Here is a 20,018-nt window from a genome sequence, read left to right on the forward strand (position 1 = left end):
TTACTCCCGCGCTCAGAAACGGACGGGGAATCGTGCTCTACGTACGTCTTGTTTGAAGACCCCGACCCATAAATTTGTAGCCCGAGTGCTTCGTGCCGCTGACAACGTAAATTCCGGCTCTCGTGCAAAATTGCGAAATTTGACTTTCGCCGTGACTTCGTGACATGTCTTCGTTTGTACGAGACGCGACTTTGCGCGCGGCCGAATATTGAGAGAATAACGCAATGATCACTTTTTCAACACACAAGAGAGAGATAAGTAGAGAGAAGGTTGAATGCGCGGGACGTAAATGTGTCGTATTGTCGCTTAGCAAATGGGCTAATTGTAAAAATAGTAATGTAAGTTAATTTTGACGGATATTTTGACAGACTTCTTTTTATTTAAATTTATAATCTGATCAAACTGTCTGAGTTGGCAATTTTTAGTATAGAAATAACGTTATGTGCATGTTATTTAAAATCGTGTTCAATTCAAGATACAGAAAGTATCTTAATTTGATGTGCATGCATGACTTTTAAATAATACGTACCTATTGTTTAATATGTGTATGTGTGTGTGTGTGTGTGTGTGTGTGTGTGTGTGTGTGCATCTTGATTTTTATTATCTCAATTATCTCCAGTGGACATCTATTTTAATATTATTAACCCAATTTTTCTTAATTGAGCGTTTTATATATAGAAGAACTCCGCATAAAAGAGAGCAAATATGAAAGAATATATTTTAATCAGTGTAAAAGATATATTAATACAGACATAAATGGGGGAAAATGTTAGCAATATTTATAGAGTTATCGGAGTGCCATTTTATTTTTGTAATGGTTTTTCTTATAACAATTGAACGATATCGACAGTCACGTCAAAAACTGTGACAGCATAATTCATTTCAGAAAGAGCTTTACCAATAATAATCGCATTATATTAACTATTAAATCTTGTCAATTGTAACTGTATAAGCATATTGTTTTTATTTTCGAGCATAATATAAAAACCAATAATTAATTATAATGTAAATCAAAAATCTCACAAGTGTTTTAAATATTTTAATATTACTTTAAATATTACTGTTTGATTATATAAGTGGTAAAACCAGATTGTGAGTAGATAAAATTGTACTGGATAATAAGAATTCTATTTAATCTGATTGCATTTAAAATAAAAACTTAATTTTATATCTATCCTATATGTCACCGATACAAATGCATTCGTGGCAAGCAGAAGAGGGTTGCGCGAAAAGTTGGAACGTCGACGACCGGCTAGATGGATATTTCCTTTTGCAAATGAAAAAGATTTTAGAGATAGACGTTTGGGTAATGTTTTAAATGAGTAATGAGTATGAATAGTTAAAAATTAACTCTGTGACACGGATGATTGGAGAGATATAATTGCGAAGAAACAGAGCTTCTTGGAAGTTCGAATAAAAAACAAGACGTAATGTGCGATATAAATATTTAGATTTTTAACGATACAATTTTGGGTATAAATTAGTAACTTGATGTAATTTATTTTTCATTTTATTTACTTCATAAATAATGTAAAAATTTAATTATGGTTTAAAGTGATAATACTGCATGCATATAACCCTTTTAGATAAAGTGAAAATTGAATCGCGCATCTGAGGGTTAATTTACGGCCGTTGCAGAGACAGGGCGTCAAACGGCTCTCATATACGGCCCTCTTGAACTGAGGGTTGCACCTCAATTGGCGAACCGCCTACACTCCGCCGTGTGTTTACAATACACTTCAGAAATAACAGTTCGTCAAGTATTGTGCAAGCTGCAACCGGCCATAACGTTTGTCATTGGCTTCATCAGTAACAGCTTTTCGATTCAATTTTCCTGTTGACTTCTGTTAAACTCGTATGAATAATATAATAAAATACTATTCTACTAATGTTTTTCCAATAAATCTTACCAACATTACAAAATAAATATTATACTTGTATTATATCTGTGATCCACAATAATCTATTATTTCCTCATGTTAGTAAAATTAGCAAAGTGCAATTTATTATGTAGAACATATTATGTATAATCATACGCAATTCACTAAAGTTATGACTTTAATCGTATTAAAATCATAAGTAAATTCGTTTATACTTTATACAGAATTTTTCAAGTATATCGTACTTTCCTTAATTTAGAGATTTTTTCTAATGCATGCATTTCAGTTGACATTCCTCGTAACAGCATATCTGGGCCGCCCTGTATCGCGGGGGTTCGTGCATCCTACGAAGCGACGCGAAACGAATCTCTACACCCTCCTTTCCCGGCCAACATCAGCAGCGCTAACCTCCTCCTCGGGCCGACATTATTCTGTTTTAACGGAATTACTCCAAATTGTGCGTATATATCATAGTTATGCTATTGCGGTCGGTTATATTGCGCGCTAAGCGACCTCAGGACGGCAGGGGTTGGGTGGGCGCCCCCGCGCCAGCAGAGGTAGCAATTCGTATGAGGGTATAAGGTATAGGTTAAAACAACCTCGCGTGTATACTGCGTATATAGTCAAACCTGCTCGAGGTGGCGGAAAATAGGAGATGAGAAATCTGCGGGGGTGCGATCGGCGCTTTATAACTTTCACTTTTTCTCATTCTGCGGCTGGTAATTGTTTTAATCCGGCTCCCCACGATTTTTCTTTCCTTCGCCAATCCCGACGATGTATCCTCCGCCTCGCAGAGGGGAGGAATGGAGTCTTCTATGCGCGTTAGAGAACGGAGGATGGGCTCGATAATTCCGAAAGAGAGGCTCGGCGAAGATATTACGATGTTATTAAAAAAAAAAAAACCGGATTACGGGGGATGAGTTACGGGCTGGCTCGGGTTAATTATACGCGCGCGTGCGAGGGCGGCGGAGATTGTCGGCGGCGGAAGTGCGCGCGCGAAAGCGTGCAAACGAACGGAACGGGTCACGGATGCGCGTAATTATGGTCGAGAATAGTTGGACGCCGCGCGCGCGAGAACCGGGGAAAAAGAATAATGCGCTTTCCTCGGATTTTCCCGGCTCGCCGCGCCGAGTTCGAGATGAAATTTCGCGCACGACGGGGGCTGCTTAACACTGTGACACTCGCGTTTTCAAAAACAAGCAGAATATCAATTTTGTGCGTCGCGATGTGTCTCAAAATATAACTGCATATTCCTATAAACTTTGATTACATTATTTATATACACATGATATTTTTTTATCATTAGCAAAGATAATGCAATTTTCAAATAGCTTGAGAGAAAAGTTGTGCAAATAATTATAAGAATTACAATGTCCTCGCCTTAAAAAATTAAGAAATTTGTATGAATTGGAAAGATTCTTTTCTTCCTTTCTTTTTAATTAAAAAACTTCTTAATTTTTGAAGCATTAAAAACAGAAAAAATAAACGTAAGATTAGTAACAAAGTAAAAATTTGTAAAAATAAAAGTTTTACAAATTTTCAGTTTATTGCTAATCTTAATTTATTGCAAAAATGTGCTGTGCATGCGTCTGAAAATTATAAGAATCCATAGTCAGAAGTTTCAAAGTGACGTGCGGCGCATCCGATATGATATAGCTGTGAAAAAAAGTCGGCGATATATTTTCCGCTTTTCCGTATACCGAGGCGAAGGCGGTTCGAAAACATAAATCAGAAGCTCGATTGCAGGATCGCCGGAAATCCAACAAGTGATTTTATTACGAAAAGACTAGTCTCTTCCTCGTGTTACCTACGGTATCGCCAAGCCCTTCTTTCCCGCGATATCGACTATTTCCCTAGAATACGAAGCGGAGAATGCCGGGTCTAGAAATTTTTTATGCATCTTAAGAACGTCGCGCCTCGCTGCGATATTTGCGTAACTGCTCCAAGGGCGCCGACTCCCTTTCGAGACTTATTAGCTCGGTAAATAAGTCGCGCGTTCGCACTTTGTTTGTATTATTCCGACGGTAAACTCGCTAGACGTTCAGATTACTCGATGCAAAGGACGAAAAATGGAAGATACTTATAATTCAAAGGAAAGTCTTGTTTGCACGAGTGTAAATGGAATTTGTTCGAAAATGAAGATTGCAGGCGCGAGAGACTAAAACTTCTAACTTAGATGCTTTCGTGGAATATATAAAAATTGCGGTGACAGCTTAATTCTTGTAACATACATGATTGTGTTATTAAGAAAAGCAAAGTTATTAAAGAAAAAGACCGCGTTCAATTCACGGATTATATTTTAAAAGATTCGATCGTGTCAGACTCATCAGGCTCTCCCTTTTCTCGGAGAAGAAAGGTATCTAAATGCTAGATCCGTTCCAAGATCTTGTTAAATTTCCGGAAACCTCATCAGGACGGACGATCCGGAAGTACGCCCGCGGGTAGCTTCAAGCTCGAAAAGAAGGATGAGATACGCCTTACGGCGTAAAAAGTGGATGGAGCACTCGCGGAGACGAAAGAGGCAATAAGCCCGCCGTCAGGGACAACCGCGTTCCCGCGGCGGTCCATTAATGTAACGCGAGTTAAGAAGGGTAGGAGAGGGCGGTTGGGGAGGGGTGCAAGGAAGTGAAAGAGAGGATCGATATATAAATACCGCGCGGGGACGACGAGGCCGAGAGGCGTTTAGCAAATTAAAAGTTAATGTAGTATACAAGCGATTCCGTCGCGGAATTAATTCATGAGGCAAGTTGCGCCACACGGCACGGTCAATCCGCGCCGCCGGTCTCCGCCACCCCCGCCGCCCCCATCTCTCTCCTTTCGCCTCGTTCCGTGTCCTTCCCTTATCCTATCTCCCTCACTGGTCTTTCTGCTCCGCGATCTCGCGACCGCACGCCGCGCTTGTTACAAACTTAAATTGCTCCACATCGAAAGTTAACGTGCTCATTCTTCCCGCGGGACACTAGGGACGCCGGCGCGGCGCGTCGCGGTGCCCGCACAGAGAGGACTTCACCTCCACTTCCCTCTGCACCACGGCGCCGCGGCGCGCTGCGTCCTCGACCTCGCTATGAAAGCTTAGCGAGCTTTTCTCGCGGACTTTGTTCGCCGTACGCCGAGATATTTCGGATTTTCGTCAGAATTCAGGCTCCCGTTTCCGCATCCCGCAATTTACGTGGCATCGTTGCGCGGCGCCGACGCTAACGCTGACATTAGCTGTTTACCCTACGTTGTTAGGCGGAAATCCTCTGGTAATCTTGTCCCTGATTTGTTTGCTGTTGGTTGTTTCTCGGTTCATTAGTTAGAATAAGCAATTAGGGCTGGACTGAGTGAAACAAAGTGCTTTTCGCACTATAAAACCGAAGAGCACGTCGTGAATTATCACGAAGCTCTAGATTGCAAACGCATTTTGAATAAATTATTATAAAATCATGTATATACTTGTATAAGACTTGTATAAGAATAATTGCCTGACTATACTAATTTTTACCTTAGATATTTATACGAATAAAGAATCAAATAAGTACTGAGAAAATGTGTTCTAAAAAAATAGCTCAATTTATAATTATCGATCAGACAATCGCTTTCTTTTGCGGCAATTCCAAAAGAAATTCTTCCACGGCAGTTCAGACGGCGAAATAAGGAGACGCAAATATATAAGCTAATGCAGACGGTCTCGCATATAACATTGTATAGCGAGCACGAAGTTTATTTATTGGAGGAAGGACGGTCGACTATCTTCGTTGCGGTGCGGCAATATCTGCCTTTGACAAGTTTAAATCGTACAGACACCAGCGTTGTGCACCGCTCGTCGTGTACGTATACGAACGCGAGCCGCGCGCACACCGTGTATATTATATGCACGATATTACAGGAAGCTTATTCGCGTACAGGGTGTTCTTAGTCAACCTAGTTAAAATTGCATGCTGCACGAGTAATTGAGAAGAGCATTGAGGCGAGACATCAGTTTTTGATTGCCGAATACAAAATTCGATATTCATATACGTTATTTGCCGAATTAATCACTTGTACAACGATCATATGATATTTACATACTAGATTTTTTGCCCGCGCTTCGCGCGGGCTCAAGATCTACTCCCCTCTCCCCAAACTCACTCATTAATTAAAAGCACCAATAGAACCCCATAAAACCCAATTTTCAATTCTATAGTAGCCAATCTTCATAAAATTAGTAATTTTTTGGTACCAATTTTATCAAAATCATCAACAAAAAATTAAAAAAATTTTGGCACCGGTTTCAAGAAAAGCGATCCATTAATAAAAAATTATCCATTAATAAAAAGTTAAACTTATCTTCCAAAAATTTTCAAAATTTTGGCACTGGTTTAAAAAAAATCGGTCAATTAATACTTATTATTTCTCAAAATTTTAATAATTTCCAAACCGATTTCTAAAAATTGGTAACAAAAAATTATCCATAAAAATTATTCATTAAAAAAATTATCCATAAAGAAATTCAGCTTGATATCTCAAAGTTTGCGGAAATTGGAGCAATCACGTATATATTTTTTTTTTTAACAGAAATTGTAAACCACTTTACTATTAGCAATTTTTCTAATTTTATTACATTCTCTCTTTAGTTCTTTTTACCCCTATCTATATATATAAGTACCTGACGTCTGTATGTCTGTCTGTCTGACCGCGAACTACTTGTTATTTTCCGAGAAATTGGAAAAATTTCATAACCGGTTTCCAAAAACCGGTCTTAATCGTTCGCGACAGTCACGAATTGAAGTGACTGGTTAATTCCCGAAAAATAATTTCTGCTACCAGCTTCCAAAAAGATCGGCAACAAAAAATTATACACTTTATAGCACTTCCCGGAAAATTCTACCCCTGTTTCATATATAATTCTTTTAAATTCGGTCAATTATTTCCCGAAAAATTAGAAAAATTAGAAAAATCGGTATCCAGAAAATTGGTAGCAAAAAATTGGCCGTGAAATTTTCATCCCCGGGAAATTCTACCCCTATTTCATATACTTTTGGTAAAATTTTGGTCCACTAACGAATGAGTAGTTCGCGTACATACAGACAGACAGACAGACGACGCGACTTATATATATAGATATTTTGCTATATTTTTGATTGCACTTTTACTCAGGCTTTTACTTAATAAAAATCCGAGTAAAAATCTAAGAGCTATTTTATCAGCTGCAAAAAAATTGCGTTTTGTTTACGTATTTTATTTATTTTACTTTTTGCGTTCTCCGGTATTGCACTCTCTTAACGAAGTAGCAATCGGTGAATGCTTTATTCGTGTTCGGGTCAAGAGAGTTATACGTGCGTACTTGCAAGTGAAAAGAAGCACGAATTGGTCAGACACACCCAGTAGAAGAGGTTTATTCGGCTCGCCGCAATATCGCGGCGGATGCTGCCAGGAAGGGAAAGCTCTCTGTTGATAATTGCGCTTTGCTTTTGACGCGTCTGACGACTGGTTACGTTCTCTCGCGGATATGCGCGATCGCCCAGGGACCGCGGCTACCAAATCGATTTCGCTGCGAGTATATTAATTATGGCGGAAGCCTCTTGCGCCCCTCCAGTCCGGCGCAACTCCGTCGCGCCGAGATCGGTAATAAAAATACTAAAAACCATCTATTCACTTTTATTTAAAGAACGACTGTCGCGCGACAGTGGTACGCATGAATTTCCCTTTAATCCCGAGGCGATTAATCTGAACTGAAATCAATCGGCAGGCAGGCATGGTCGCGCCCGCAAATGCGCGTTTTTGTCGAGTCTTCACGCGAGTGCATATCGCTGTATCTAATGTGTATTAATATGCTTAAATAAAGCGAGACTGCTTAATATATCGCGGCAAAAGCGCTTTAAATCGCGATTGACATACACGACAACCGATTTGTAAATACGATAAATGTATAGTCTCTACTTGGTGATAAATCATAAATTTAATGTTATCCAATATAATATTTAGTAAAATTATTCATTACAATTAAAATTATATCTATACAGATCTATATATATTGATATATCTAATTCCATATATACCGAAAATCATTTTAGAATCTAATAAATAAAATTACGTTTTCTTTAAGTATAAAATATATGAATTTCGGAGCGTAGCTTGAGCCCCAAAAGTGTGAAGATTTTATATAGTATATAGTAGTATATAGTTTGCCGGAGAAAAAGTAGAAGTGCGGAACATAAGAGGATACGTTCGTCCTCAGGATCGTATAACGTCCTTCCATGTTCGATAAGAAGAGAGGCACGGTATATCAAGCCCGGATGGCTCCTCGATAATCCCGCAGGGCGCCGTAAAGAAATGATGAGGTGCATGAGTATCGCCCTCTCCCTCGACAAGTTGTATCTCGACTCGACTTTCCTGTGAGGAAGATGGCACACGAAGAAAGGCGCTCGGTCGCTTATTAATAAACGCAATGAGGAGGGTGGAAGAAAAACTTGAAAAGAGCAACGGGTGGGTGAATCAAGATTGTGCCGGTCGGAAAGGAGGTTGACGCGCGCGACTACTTAACTTAAAGGGAAATAGGTTATATATACATGCCACCGAAGAACGTCGTGCTAATTAGAATCTTTTTTAATATTATAAAGTATTTTAAGCGTCAATATTTTATGCAGGAATTTCTTTTGTACAAAAGAACGTATATGTCTCGTAACGATATCTTGTACACGATGTATATTTGATATGTTTCACATCCTTTTACATTGCTCGGATAATAGTATTTTTGCCGCGCGCGTAAATAATCTCCCTATAAAATACATAATTATATTACCATTTTTCTTTATAGCCTAACAGCGAGCAGTATCCCGTTTCAATTTATCAATATTTTATCAATATCTTTTCTTGAAGATTTAAAAAAAAAAAAGTTACGTTTTACGTTAAATAAATTAAATGAAATCAAAGAGAAATAAAGCGGCAAGTATTGTCAACGCGCAGCTATAATGAAGCATCTTAAAAGTAAGGTGCACTATTAATTCTGGAAATTCGAGCGAAATGAAGTTCATTTATTGATTCGTGGAAACTTTGGTTCTCGCGGTTTTCACTAGAACGCGTACAGCGCGGTGTTTCATTTGATTGATGTCGAATCTAAATAGGAATCTCATCACTTGTATCTCCGATCTATTATATATCTATGGAAAGTATATATAATAATAAAATTGTAGTCACTAGAAGACGTATACAATTAATCTAAAATATTTATATTCATGAATTATATATAAGACGTAAATTCGACGATTACATAAGTGGTTAATGATTTAAAATAAATTATATACGTAGAGCTTATATACATACTAACAATAAGTATACATCCTACGTATGTAATTTATTTAAAATCATTAATATATATATATATATATATATCTCTCTCTCTCTACTGATCTACTTTTTTAAAAAGAATTAAAATAAAGTAATCTATTGAATGCTCATATAAAGAATGTTGTGAAAAAAGCTGAAGGACGCTGGAGGCGGCGGATGTTTCCTTAAACAAATTAGTATTTAAAGCTCCTTTTAGATGCATTCTTCCATGGTATCAATCGAATCTTTTTTTGTAACGTGATTATTAATAAACTTGCGAAGGAGGAAGTGCGTGGACGGTACGACGCGACGCGGACGTACGGTTAATCACGACGGGAATATCAGACGGAAATTATCCAGTGGAACAATACAGACAGGTTCTTCAAGGTTGAGCCAAGATATAGAAAGCTTTTAAAGTCACGTACATATACCGAGTAATACATAATACCGAAGAAAGTATTTAGGAAGGCTTTTACTTGAACAACTGCAGTTTAATTGCAGCGCATTTGCGCTAAAGTGTTTCTAGAAATTTCATTGACGGAGACAAGCGCTTTGATTATATACGCATTCAATTATTTATACTGATAAAAGCTGGAAACGCTGTAATAATAACACTAACTGCATTTCATTCAAAGTTCTGTGTAAGCAAAATTATTAAAATAATATATGTGACGTTCTATTCTCTTCTAATAAACGATTATCCTTTATCCTGGAATTTTATAACTTTTTTTTATCGTAAATAATATGTATTGACTCTGTTATAAAATTTTATATCGACATAAGTAAATAATATTAAATTTCCTCTCTTTTTCTTTGCTAAATGTATCTTTTCAGACTTTTATTTGCATAATATATGCGAATTAATTACCCCAATATGCATATTACAGCGCAACAAAATATGTAATTATTGCTGCGGTAATGAATTACCGCAATTTTACTCTTACGCAAATGGAATATTTAATATGACAGTAATTACCGCATTTCGACTTTTACTAACTCTTTAAATAACATTTATATCCTCATCGATAAAGAATTTTAAAAAATTAACGAGGAAAAGTAATAAGTAACATGGAAAAATGAACTTTGAGAGTTAAACAAACCCGATTAGTTATGCGTGAGTTAACGCTATGTAACATTTAATTAATAATTTTTATAAATCGTATGTTTTGACTCTACTTTGAGCCATCTTCAGCGATGGATAAATTCAATAATCTCAAGCTCTCCGACGAGTATGTGCAGAGTATTTAAAAATTGAATGTATAAGAATAATGTAATTTTCAAGAGAAAATGCCAGAAAAATTCTGCTAATATTCATAGTCTGCAAGATATTCGGACTAGAAATGAAAATTGGAACTAACTGGCAAAGAGAGACATGAAATCCACTCACACCAAATCAAGTCCGGAGAGCGATAAACTGATCAGAATTTTGATAGTAAATAGGAAAACTAGTTTGCTCCGATCCTTTTCCGGATCTCGGTATTTTACACGAGAAACTTCATCTGGACATGAAATAAAATTACTATCAATAGAAATGCGCGGAATAGAATTACTAACGTGTTAATAAAAAAAAGTTATACTGCAAAATAGATATTTTTATATAAATACTGGTCAATTAGGATATATATTATTAATTACAAAAAAGCTTATTTTTTGAGTGGCACGTATATAATATATATATTAAGTAACACTATATAGTGTTAAATATTTCGCGTTTCCTGCGGAATGCGAATACAAGACGGCGGGGGCTTTATCGAGCATGTCCCGGATCTAGATTCGGCGTGATACAGCGTTGCAGAATCAACGGTGCCAGGAATAGGGATTCCGACGCGAGAGACCTTCTGCAAGACCGGAGGCCAAGCATCCTCGGATGTTGTGTGTTGGTAGGGACGCGCAGAAAACACGAAAACGTAAACACTGACTTAAATCACCGTGCACGACTCGGGGGAGGATCGACGCGCGGTGTGTGTCGAAGGATACCGAACCTAACCCTCCCTCCACTACTCACCCCCTTTGTCGCACCGACGAACGTGGTGGAATGATGAGGTGTTGTGCCCGGATAGAGAGAGAGGGCTTTTCTCCGGGCTGCTATCCCATCTGATTCCGTAATCCATTCCGGATACCTACGGCATCCTCCTTACTTCCTTCGGCATCCTGCAACCCATCCTGGCTCCTGGCTACGGCCACGTCCCCTCGTTCTTTCCCCTCCCTTCATCTCCCCGACGCCTTCGCCATCCTCCTATTGGCATCCTATCGCCAGGACACGAGACGAGAGCGACGAGAGAGACGACGACAGAGCGCGGGGCATCAGTCTTCTGTGTCTTCGCGCTACGTCCGGGCCCTGAAGATTCCCCGAAGAAATTCCTCGGCTCGATTCGCTCACGCGCTCGCGCGTTTAATACAAATACTGTCCCCGTTCGACGTACGTCCGCTCTCTTTCCCTCCGGAGAGCGTCGTGCGTCGGTGTAACATGGAATCTGCGAAATTCAAATATTCCGCTGAGAGAAAAAGGGAGGGAAGGAAAAGAAGAGAAAGAGAAAAAGAGAGAGAGAGAGAGAGAAAGAGAGCGAACGAGCGGAAGATCGAGGAAGGGAGAAAGAGTTATTTATTCCGCGCTTTCCGGATGAATCTGCTTCAAGCATCTAAAACAGGTAGTTGCAAACGGTTACAATACTGCCGACAAGGGAGATTCAGCAATGCGTAAATTCAAAAGATTTCGAACACGGTTGGAATTTTAAGTAGTTTGAATACGAGAACTATTTTTTTGTCAAGAAATTAGGTACAGAAATTAGGTTTAGTAAGTAAGATAACTGTAATCTCATAACATGTTATACACCGCAGTCTGACTACAAAGCGTAGGATTGCACGCGCGCGCACATTCGCTCAAGCGCACGGCCACACACGTCGCGCGGCGATATTAAAAGGAAGATTATTTCGGAATGTGCAGAGAGGACAGTGATAAAAGAGCATCTAAAGAATTTTCCGCCCTACAGAATGGAATTATGAAGCTATCCGAAGGCGTTCTAACGTCGTGTATGGCAATTTGTGCTCGATATATAATTTCCTCGTGCTTCCTCATACAAATATGCTGGACGCATACTTCGAAGAAGTATATGCATAAAATAACCGAGATTATACAGGGCCGTCCCACAGGACGTACCCGAGCCGTCTTTCACGTAGGAATTTTGTTAGGTAAAAGTCGACTTTAGGTTAGTAAAAAAGAAATTGAAAACACACGAAAGGAACGGCAATACATTCCCGGTGCATTTGGCACGGGAGACGCGGACCGGGAGAGAGAGAGGGAGAGAGAGAGAGAGAGAGAGAGAGAGAGAGAGAGAGAGAGACTCTGTCAGGGGATTGAGCGATCGAAAGGGGAAACGTTTGCAAGACATCAGCGGCGCTAATGTCTTCTCGCGTGAGATCGCATTCGCGACGTATGAAAATATACGACGAGCAACCGGGATGAATATGTTTCGCGCGCGGCTTTTATCGATCATTGTCGTCTCTCCAGCCGAGAACTAAATGCGAAACGCATTTCGCACACCACGAGCTACTTTAATGCCCGCAACAAGGCTCGCTTCTCGCGCGCGCGGCTATTAAGGTAATGTTATTTAAACGCGATAAATTGCTTCGCGCGCAATTATAAAGAATAATGCCGACTGCGGAAAGTAATGTACGATACGAAAGGAATGCCATGCCTTTTATAATCGCGCCTCACTGAATTTATCCGGTTACCTCGCCAACATCGCTGATCGATGAGAAAATAAGTACAATGAGTAAATATCGCGGTATACTTATATAAAAATGAGAAGAGTTGTTGGGGAATAATTATTCGGTGCGTCTTTTTCGATCTTCGGTTCTCGCAAAAGTCAAATGAATGAATCGCGCAGAATCACCTGCGAGTGCTTCCTACGCAAATTTTCTTCGGTTAAAATAACAGTGAAATAAAACGTAATTGCAATTACGGCAACATTGCCGTGGAAAAAAAAGTGATTAATGTTAATTGATTAATGGTATAGACATTGGTGATGAGAGAGAGAAACGCAACGAAAATTCCACGCTCCCGACGACGGCGAGGCGTTCCTCTCTCTCGTCGCGGAATAAATCGCCGCAATTTGCAGGACGTCACTATACGGTGACGCAAAATTGCTTTTCTCACCTCCCTGCTCGGCGACGCGGTAAAAGTTAAGTATCTCATCGACTTAGTCACCCGAGTATATGCGCGTCGTCCGCGCATCTTGCGGAACTTTCACGGAAGATCAAAGCACGCAGAGACGGAGCGGAGGGGAAAGGGATGGAAACGAACGCCGGAGCTACGTCGCGCGCGAAGGATACTTGGAGCGAACTTCCGGATGTGGAGATATCCCGTCCTTTCCCGGCTGGCTAGCCCGGGCAAACTTTCTGGAACCGCACGGAACACGAGAGAGACTTTTCAGTGACTTCGGGTCTCGTTCTAATGATACACTCACCGTATCATCGCCGAAAGAACTCCAACGACAGTTAAAAAGATATGGTTAATTTCTGAACAAAAAATTTTTTTAGATAAAATATAGATGTGTGTTTAGAATGCATTTCTCTCATTCTCCCTGAAAACAATAAGCTTCTAAAGATTTTTTAAAGCAACATTTCCAATTTGCACCAATTTAAATTTTCCATAGCATTGCCTGCTTTTTATTAGTTAATAATAATTACCCCGATACGGTCACAGCTCCAAATAATTACATAAAGGTCACACAAGGTTCATTGGATCTCTCGTCAAAAATCAGTCGTCATTTGAATGCTATTTGAGATTTCGTTTAAAAAAAACTGGACATATCTGCTGAAGGTCTCTTGCTTATGATCCAACAGTTTCTTTCAAAAAAATTTTAATTTTAACATAATAAAAAAAAAATAAAAAAATTTTGAAAAAATTGACTTTATAGAAAAATATTCATCAAATTTTTAATTTTCTATATTTTCCGATAACAATTTAAGGGTGTATTTCTGATGAGATAGTATATACTTTCGTATAAAAATTAGTGTTATAGTGGGTTTAAAAAAAATATATTTATTTTAAAATTTGAAATAATGAATTTTGACAAAAAATGAAAAATAAAGATGATTTATATAACAAGCGATATAGGGTAAATAAATATTTTTTTATATTTACAGATATGTAGCCGTAAACTTAGTCTGGGATCCACTGGACCCCCAGTAATCGTAACAGGTTAATTGATTAATAAGACTAATTTTTAATTAGCCTTATGAATTTATTTAAATTGAAGATTAGTTACTCGTAATGTGTTATTTATCATATTGTCATACATTCTTTAATTAAGTATATGCTATTGATTAATTCCTAATTATTTGACTCAGAATTTTACAGATTCTATATAAAATCACGGATTACAGTATCCATTTTGCGAAAATCTTCGTTTTTCTGTATAGTAAAACTATTGAAAAGCAAAACTTCACAGTCGAAAATAAAAGATTACAACACGAAGAGTTTACAAAAACAAAGACTTCAAAGAGCATAACGCATGGAATTGTCCAACTTTCCAGCGTAAATAAAAATATCACGACAAACGAGGTCCGCAGCGCTCCGGGACATGGGGTGCATTCCAGATAACCATGCACGCGAAAAGCGCAAAACACTCGCGGAAAACAATAGCAGGGTGAAAGAGGAGCGGTGGCGGGGAAACAAAAAAACCCGGGGTAACATTTGCCGAGTGCCGAGCACCGAAGCGCGTTGTTGTTCGACGCGCCCGAAGATTACAGCTGTCCGGCTACTGTATGCAGCTGCAACTGGATGTCGCGCATCGGGATGCAAAGTAGCTCTAGAAACAGTAATTTGTGTGATCGAAAAGTGTGTCGGCTCGCTAGATGGACGGAGAGAAATATGCCGCGGAGAGAAAGAGAGAGGGGGGAGGAGAGAGAGAGAGAAAGAGAAAGAGAGAGAGAGAGAGAGAGAGAGAGAGAGAGAGAGAGAGAGAGAGAGAGAGAGAGAGAAACGTTTAGAGAAGCAACCGTAGCTTGTAAGAGAGGAAATCGAGGGTGTGACTGATAGTGAGAAAAATTAGCAGCGCGCAAGGAACGGGAAGAGGGGTAAAAACGAGAATGTAAAGGGGGTGAAAATGAAAAAAAAGAGAACTTGAAGAATAGCTGATGGAAGAATTTTGCGGAAGTGAAAGAAATGCGAAGAAATACTGACAGATAATGTATAGGGTAGTTCGTGCATAATCATTAGCTGCGACAATTTGTAAAACAATTTTAGAAACTATATTTAAATAGATGTTCACTTATGACTTACAAGTAAAATATTATGTCATCTTTTATGTTATTTATGTAGATAACTGAAACTAAATGTAGTTTAAATATTATTGCCAGCTTAATCACCTGACACATAATTTAAAAAATTTAAATTCTTTTTTAAAATTAAAACTTTAATTAAAATTAAAACTACAATTTTTATTCTTCGCGTACTATCTTATTAACGTATACAAGAGACATTACTCGTCAGATCCTCGAAAATATGAAAAGCAAAATCTCCTTTCTTTTCGTCAGCATTTATATAGCGAAGCTTACTCGCTTCCGAAAAATTCTCTGTGATCAGCAAGCCTATATAAGGGTGGGAAGCCAAAGGCATCAGAGCAGCGGAGAAAAAAAGACGAAGGGAAAAAGGATGACGGGATTGGGAAAAGACAGAGACGGAGGATTGAAAAGGTAGGCAAAGCGGTAGGGGGCGAAACGAGCGCGGGGGGTAAGGGGGGGCTTTTGTGAAGAGGGAGAAGTGAGCGGCACCCCGGCTCGCATTCCAAGCAGACTCGGTGAACCGGGTTCATTATTTTCTCGTTATAAGTTTCTACAACTCCGGCTTGTTGTCGTAATGCTGTTAACGCGGACGCGCCGCGAATTGTTAAAGAGGCGAACGATCGGCGCACGTATATACCCGGCGGCTTCCTTGAGCCGCGCGTCACGCGCCATCCCCTTCGTCACCGCCGCCAACCCCCTCCCTCCCTCCCACCCTTCCCCGTCGCAACCCAGCGAGTCGTCGTCATGCGCTTCTTTTCGTCGGTTTCGTTTATTAACTCCGGTATGCGCACCTCTTCTGAGTCCTTTGGCTGCCGGAGTTATACCCAAAGGATAAGTATTCTCAATGTTTGTGTGATCTGCATTCCGGCCCGGATTCCAGCCGAAGTATTGCCACTGTGAATCTTCATCGTATCTATTACAACGGCATTTCCTCTTTGTACGTCTGGAAAACCGAATAATTCTGAACCGCGAAATATTTTGTTATGACGAGCTAAATAATTTCGGGCTGCAAGTAGATTTGTTAATTATGACTGGAATTATTATATAGCTAAACATACATTTAATTTTTTTTGGTATATAATAATTGTAAAAATAATATTTTCAAAAAATTTCACCATGGCATGTAGGCTACATCGCAGTCCTTTTCACATTTTATTTATTTGATTATTTATATCGATAATATTGATTATTGAATCATTTGTATTCATAAATCTTTGCAACGATGCAATTGCTGCTGTTTTCGATATTATAGACATGTTCGCAGATTCAAGTAAAATTTGACACACCGAAGTTAAATGCGCGATATGACGCGCCGTTTCAATTAATTTCCACGCGAGCGGGTTGATATCGGAAACGTATCGTTTCGCATTTTACTTGTTCCTGTTATCCGCGCTTGTCTTTGTTACAGAGAACGCGAAATGAGACAAGGGGAACGAATCGCCGTTGAACGGACGATTTTTAAAACGCTGATTGTGCAATCGCAATTTGCGACCGCTGACTTTATATATTTTGCGTTTTCTGTTTCGTTGAAAAAAAAAAAAATTGATGATTATATAATGCGCTCTATATTTGTGCAACGAATATTTATTTTAAGTTGAAAAGAAATTGCCTTGAAAATCTCTCGCATCTTGATTATTTTTGCACGCATGCTCTTTTTATAAATCGTACGTTTTGAATCTATGATGTTTAGTCGTGTCTTCAGCGACGCAATAAAAAAGATAATTTAAATAATCTCAAACTCTCCGACGAGTATAAGGTGAGTATTTAAAAACTGATTGTACAAAGATGTGTGATTTTCAAGAGAAAATAAAAGTCTACTAATATTTATTTATAAACTAGTTTGCGTTGTCTTTCTTAAGGCTTCGAAGCGTACTGGAGTTGCTGAAGCAAGTTTGTGCAATACAATTGTATGACCGGAAAAACGCGTCAGATCGTAAAATATATCAGTCTACTTTATTAATACGATTTCAATATTGACAGCGAAATGTCAATTCAGTACATGGTGTTTTTAAAAAAGTGACAAATTCGACCCGATTGAGATTTCTGCGGTATGCTAATTGTAAGTTAAATAAAGCGATTTACGTATTACGTTACATATAATATATTCATCTCTCTAATTTTCTTTTTCTTTTTTATTATTCTAAGAGCTGTTTTTCGTAACAATCCGTAACGTGAAATTTTGTAGCTCCTGTTATATAATAATGAAAACATTTTCTTATTTATATTAATAAAAAAGTCTGTTAAAAATATTAGATAAGTTTAATAAGGAAACACACAAAGATAAACCGTAATTTATAAATTTCAAAAATTTGTGATTTTATTAAAAATTTTATTAGAAAAAAATCGAAAATAATTTATCGTAAGTAATTTCTTTACGAAGTTCGCGTGATAATGCTCAAACTCGTAAAATGCCTGCCGCAATAATGTTTTTAATTGTTAAAAAAATGCTCGTTTCCACGATTAACTAATTGTAAGTGGCGTAGCATCACGGGGGAAAAAAGCGCAGAGGATTCTCTCGTCTTGGTTCCTTCGTGTGTCGAGTATATGTACCGATTCTTGGTGGCGTCACGTCACGTCGCGCCATCCCAGAAACTTCCGAAGTTTTAATCCAACTTGCAACATACCGGGGCGCCGATAGGGGGAAAAAGGAAGAATTTGCGTGACGGGAAGGCTCGTCACGGAGAGGATGCATTTTATTATTAGTCCTGCGAGACGAGTCCTGCTTGCCGAAGCGAATTTAAGCCCGCTGCTAATTAAATCACAGTTTCGGGCTCAACTGCGAAGATCGACAGCCGTTGATGGTTCCCGGTCTCTAATTTAATCAAGCTAAATCTATTAATGTAGGCACGATAAAAATTTAATTATTCCAATTCTGCCATGTTTGCTAAACATGAAAATATTATTCTCACAAATGCAGCATTCATTTCTTGCTTTCTGAAGCTTCCTGGTGAAATTTAAATGAGAGAGAAAGAATAGCGCAAACTAATAAATGCAAATTTAGAGAATGGTTAAAAATGTACATAATTATCTATTAATCATAAAATTGTAATTTTATATCTGTCAGGTGTTAATTAAGAAATTCCGCTAATGTAATGAGATATTTATTAAGTTTAAAAAGTCATAGAAATGTTCAAAAAATATAGAAATAAAAACAAAAGTCACAATTTAGGTTGATGAGAAATTTGAAGTTGGAATAACAATGGACGTAGTGTGCAAAAAGTTAAAGAGGAGCAACGATTCGTCCGGGATACAAAGGGCGTCGTCTAAATATCGCGATCGGTTATCCGCGAGTTTTGTGTAAACGCCACATAATAAAATTATCACGCCGTTAATACTCGGCGCGGCCAGTGGTTAAGGTTAATTTAATGATTTTCGTTATTGGCTCCGACGTCGTAAAGCTATCCTCGCACATCTGTTGCCGGCATCGATTTTAATATCGTTCCGCGCGCCGCCGTGCCGCCCGGCACACGATCGTACCTTTGCCGACTCCGGTTTCCGGCCACTCCAGCAGCGTGAGATCGATTTTTTCATGTTTGTATCGTCGTCTCAGTACGAAACTCACATCCTAATTTTACACCTCTCCATTCGTTACAGTATTTCACCCTTTTACTGGAAGATTATTATACCCACCCACTATAACTTTATAGAAAATTATTATTAATCCATTGTACCTAATTTGATCCTAAGTAAAAAATATTCAACATCAATAATATAGTTGCCATTACTCGTTTCGTTTATGTAATCGTGCTTCAGATACAAACTGTATTAAAGCAAAATAAAAATCGATCCGTTCACGTCAGCGTATACCTTCAACTTATTTCGATAATTTTCTGGAGGGTGTGATAATGTCCAAAATAGAGCAACTTTCCGGGTGATAATCGCAGATATTCCCGGCTGTAAAAGTAGGCAAATGGCCAGGGTCCAATCTATCCGCGAGCCCGGAATCATCTCGGTAGTTCCCTAAGTCGAAGGGATGCCCCGCTTGTTACTACCTTCCGCGAGTTTGAAGAAACGGCGGCGAGGCCTCGAGCTTGAGTTACTGACAATGAGATTGCCGAAGTTCGACCCTTCTTCGTCGTCGCGCACTCCGCCGACTTCGTCGTCGACGGCCGTTTCTCGCCCCCCCCCTTAAATTCGACTTTTCAATTTGATATTCGCGAATCGCGCCGATCCTCTCTCGCATCCGTCTCCAACCCCGGGCCGGCGTGGGCTTTTTCCCAAGGCAGCGCCTAAATCACCCCGCTCGCTCGAGGAAGCTGATCCCCGAGTTACGTACAAAGGGGTAGGTGTTATATCAAAGTCGGAATTGACGACTACGGCGCGGAGGGGATACTCGCGCGTTAGAACGTGCATGGCAAAGGATTCTAACGTGTCCTCTTTCGGAGCGAGAACGACGAAAAGAAAAAAAGGAGCGAGAAGGGCGGAAGGGGCGATAAAGGGAAAGGACGTTCGATGTGAGCGAAATGTCCTTAGGGGATCGAGGATCTTCCTAGAATGTCTTCGGCATCGTTCCCCACCCTTCGTCCTGCGCTTTTTATGGGCCCAACTTTTTGAAGGATGTGC

General features: G+C 39.1%; 1 protein-coding gene across 2 annotated transcripts in view; it reads right to left on the minus strand.

Annotated features, from left to right (window-relative positions):
- Carpb (Carbonic anhydrase-related protein B) overlaps positions 1-20,018 on the minus strand; it is a 114,829-nt gene that overhangs the window by 37,665 nt on the left and 57,146 nt on the right. Inside the window, exon 1 of one of the 2 annotated variants that reach the window (XM_077405843.1) lies at positions 11,173-11,196. The exons of the other annotated variant lie outside the window; for it this stretch is intronic. The gene's annotated coding sequence lies outside the window, so the exon portion shown is untranslated. Of the gene's footprint in view, positions 1-11,172; positions 11,197-20,018 lie in introns of those variants that run through there. 2 annotated transcript variants of the gene reach the window in all.

The sequence above is a fragment of the Temnothorax americanus genome, unplaced genomic scaffold (assembly GCF_048541705.1).
Source record: "Temnothorax americanus isolate GAGA-0224 unplaced genomic scaffold, ASM4854170v1 Scaffold2, whole genome shotgun sequence".
NCBI lineage: Eukaryota > Metazoa > Arthropoda > Insecta > Hymenoptera > Formicidae > Temnothorax > Temnothorax americanus.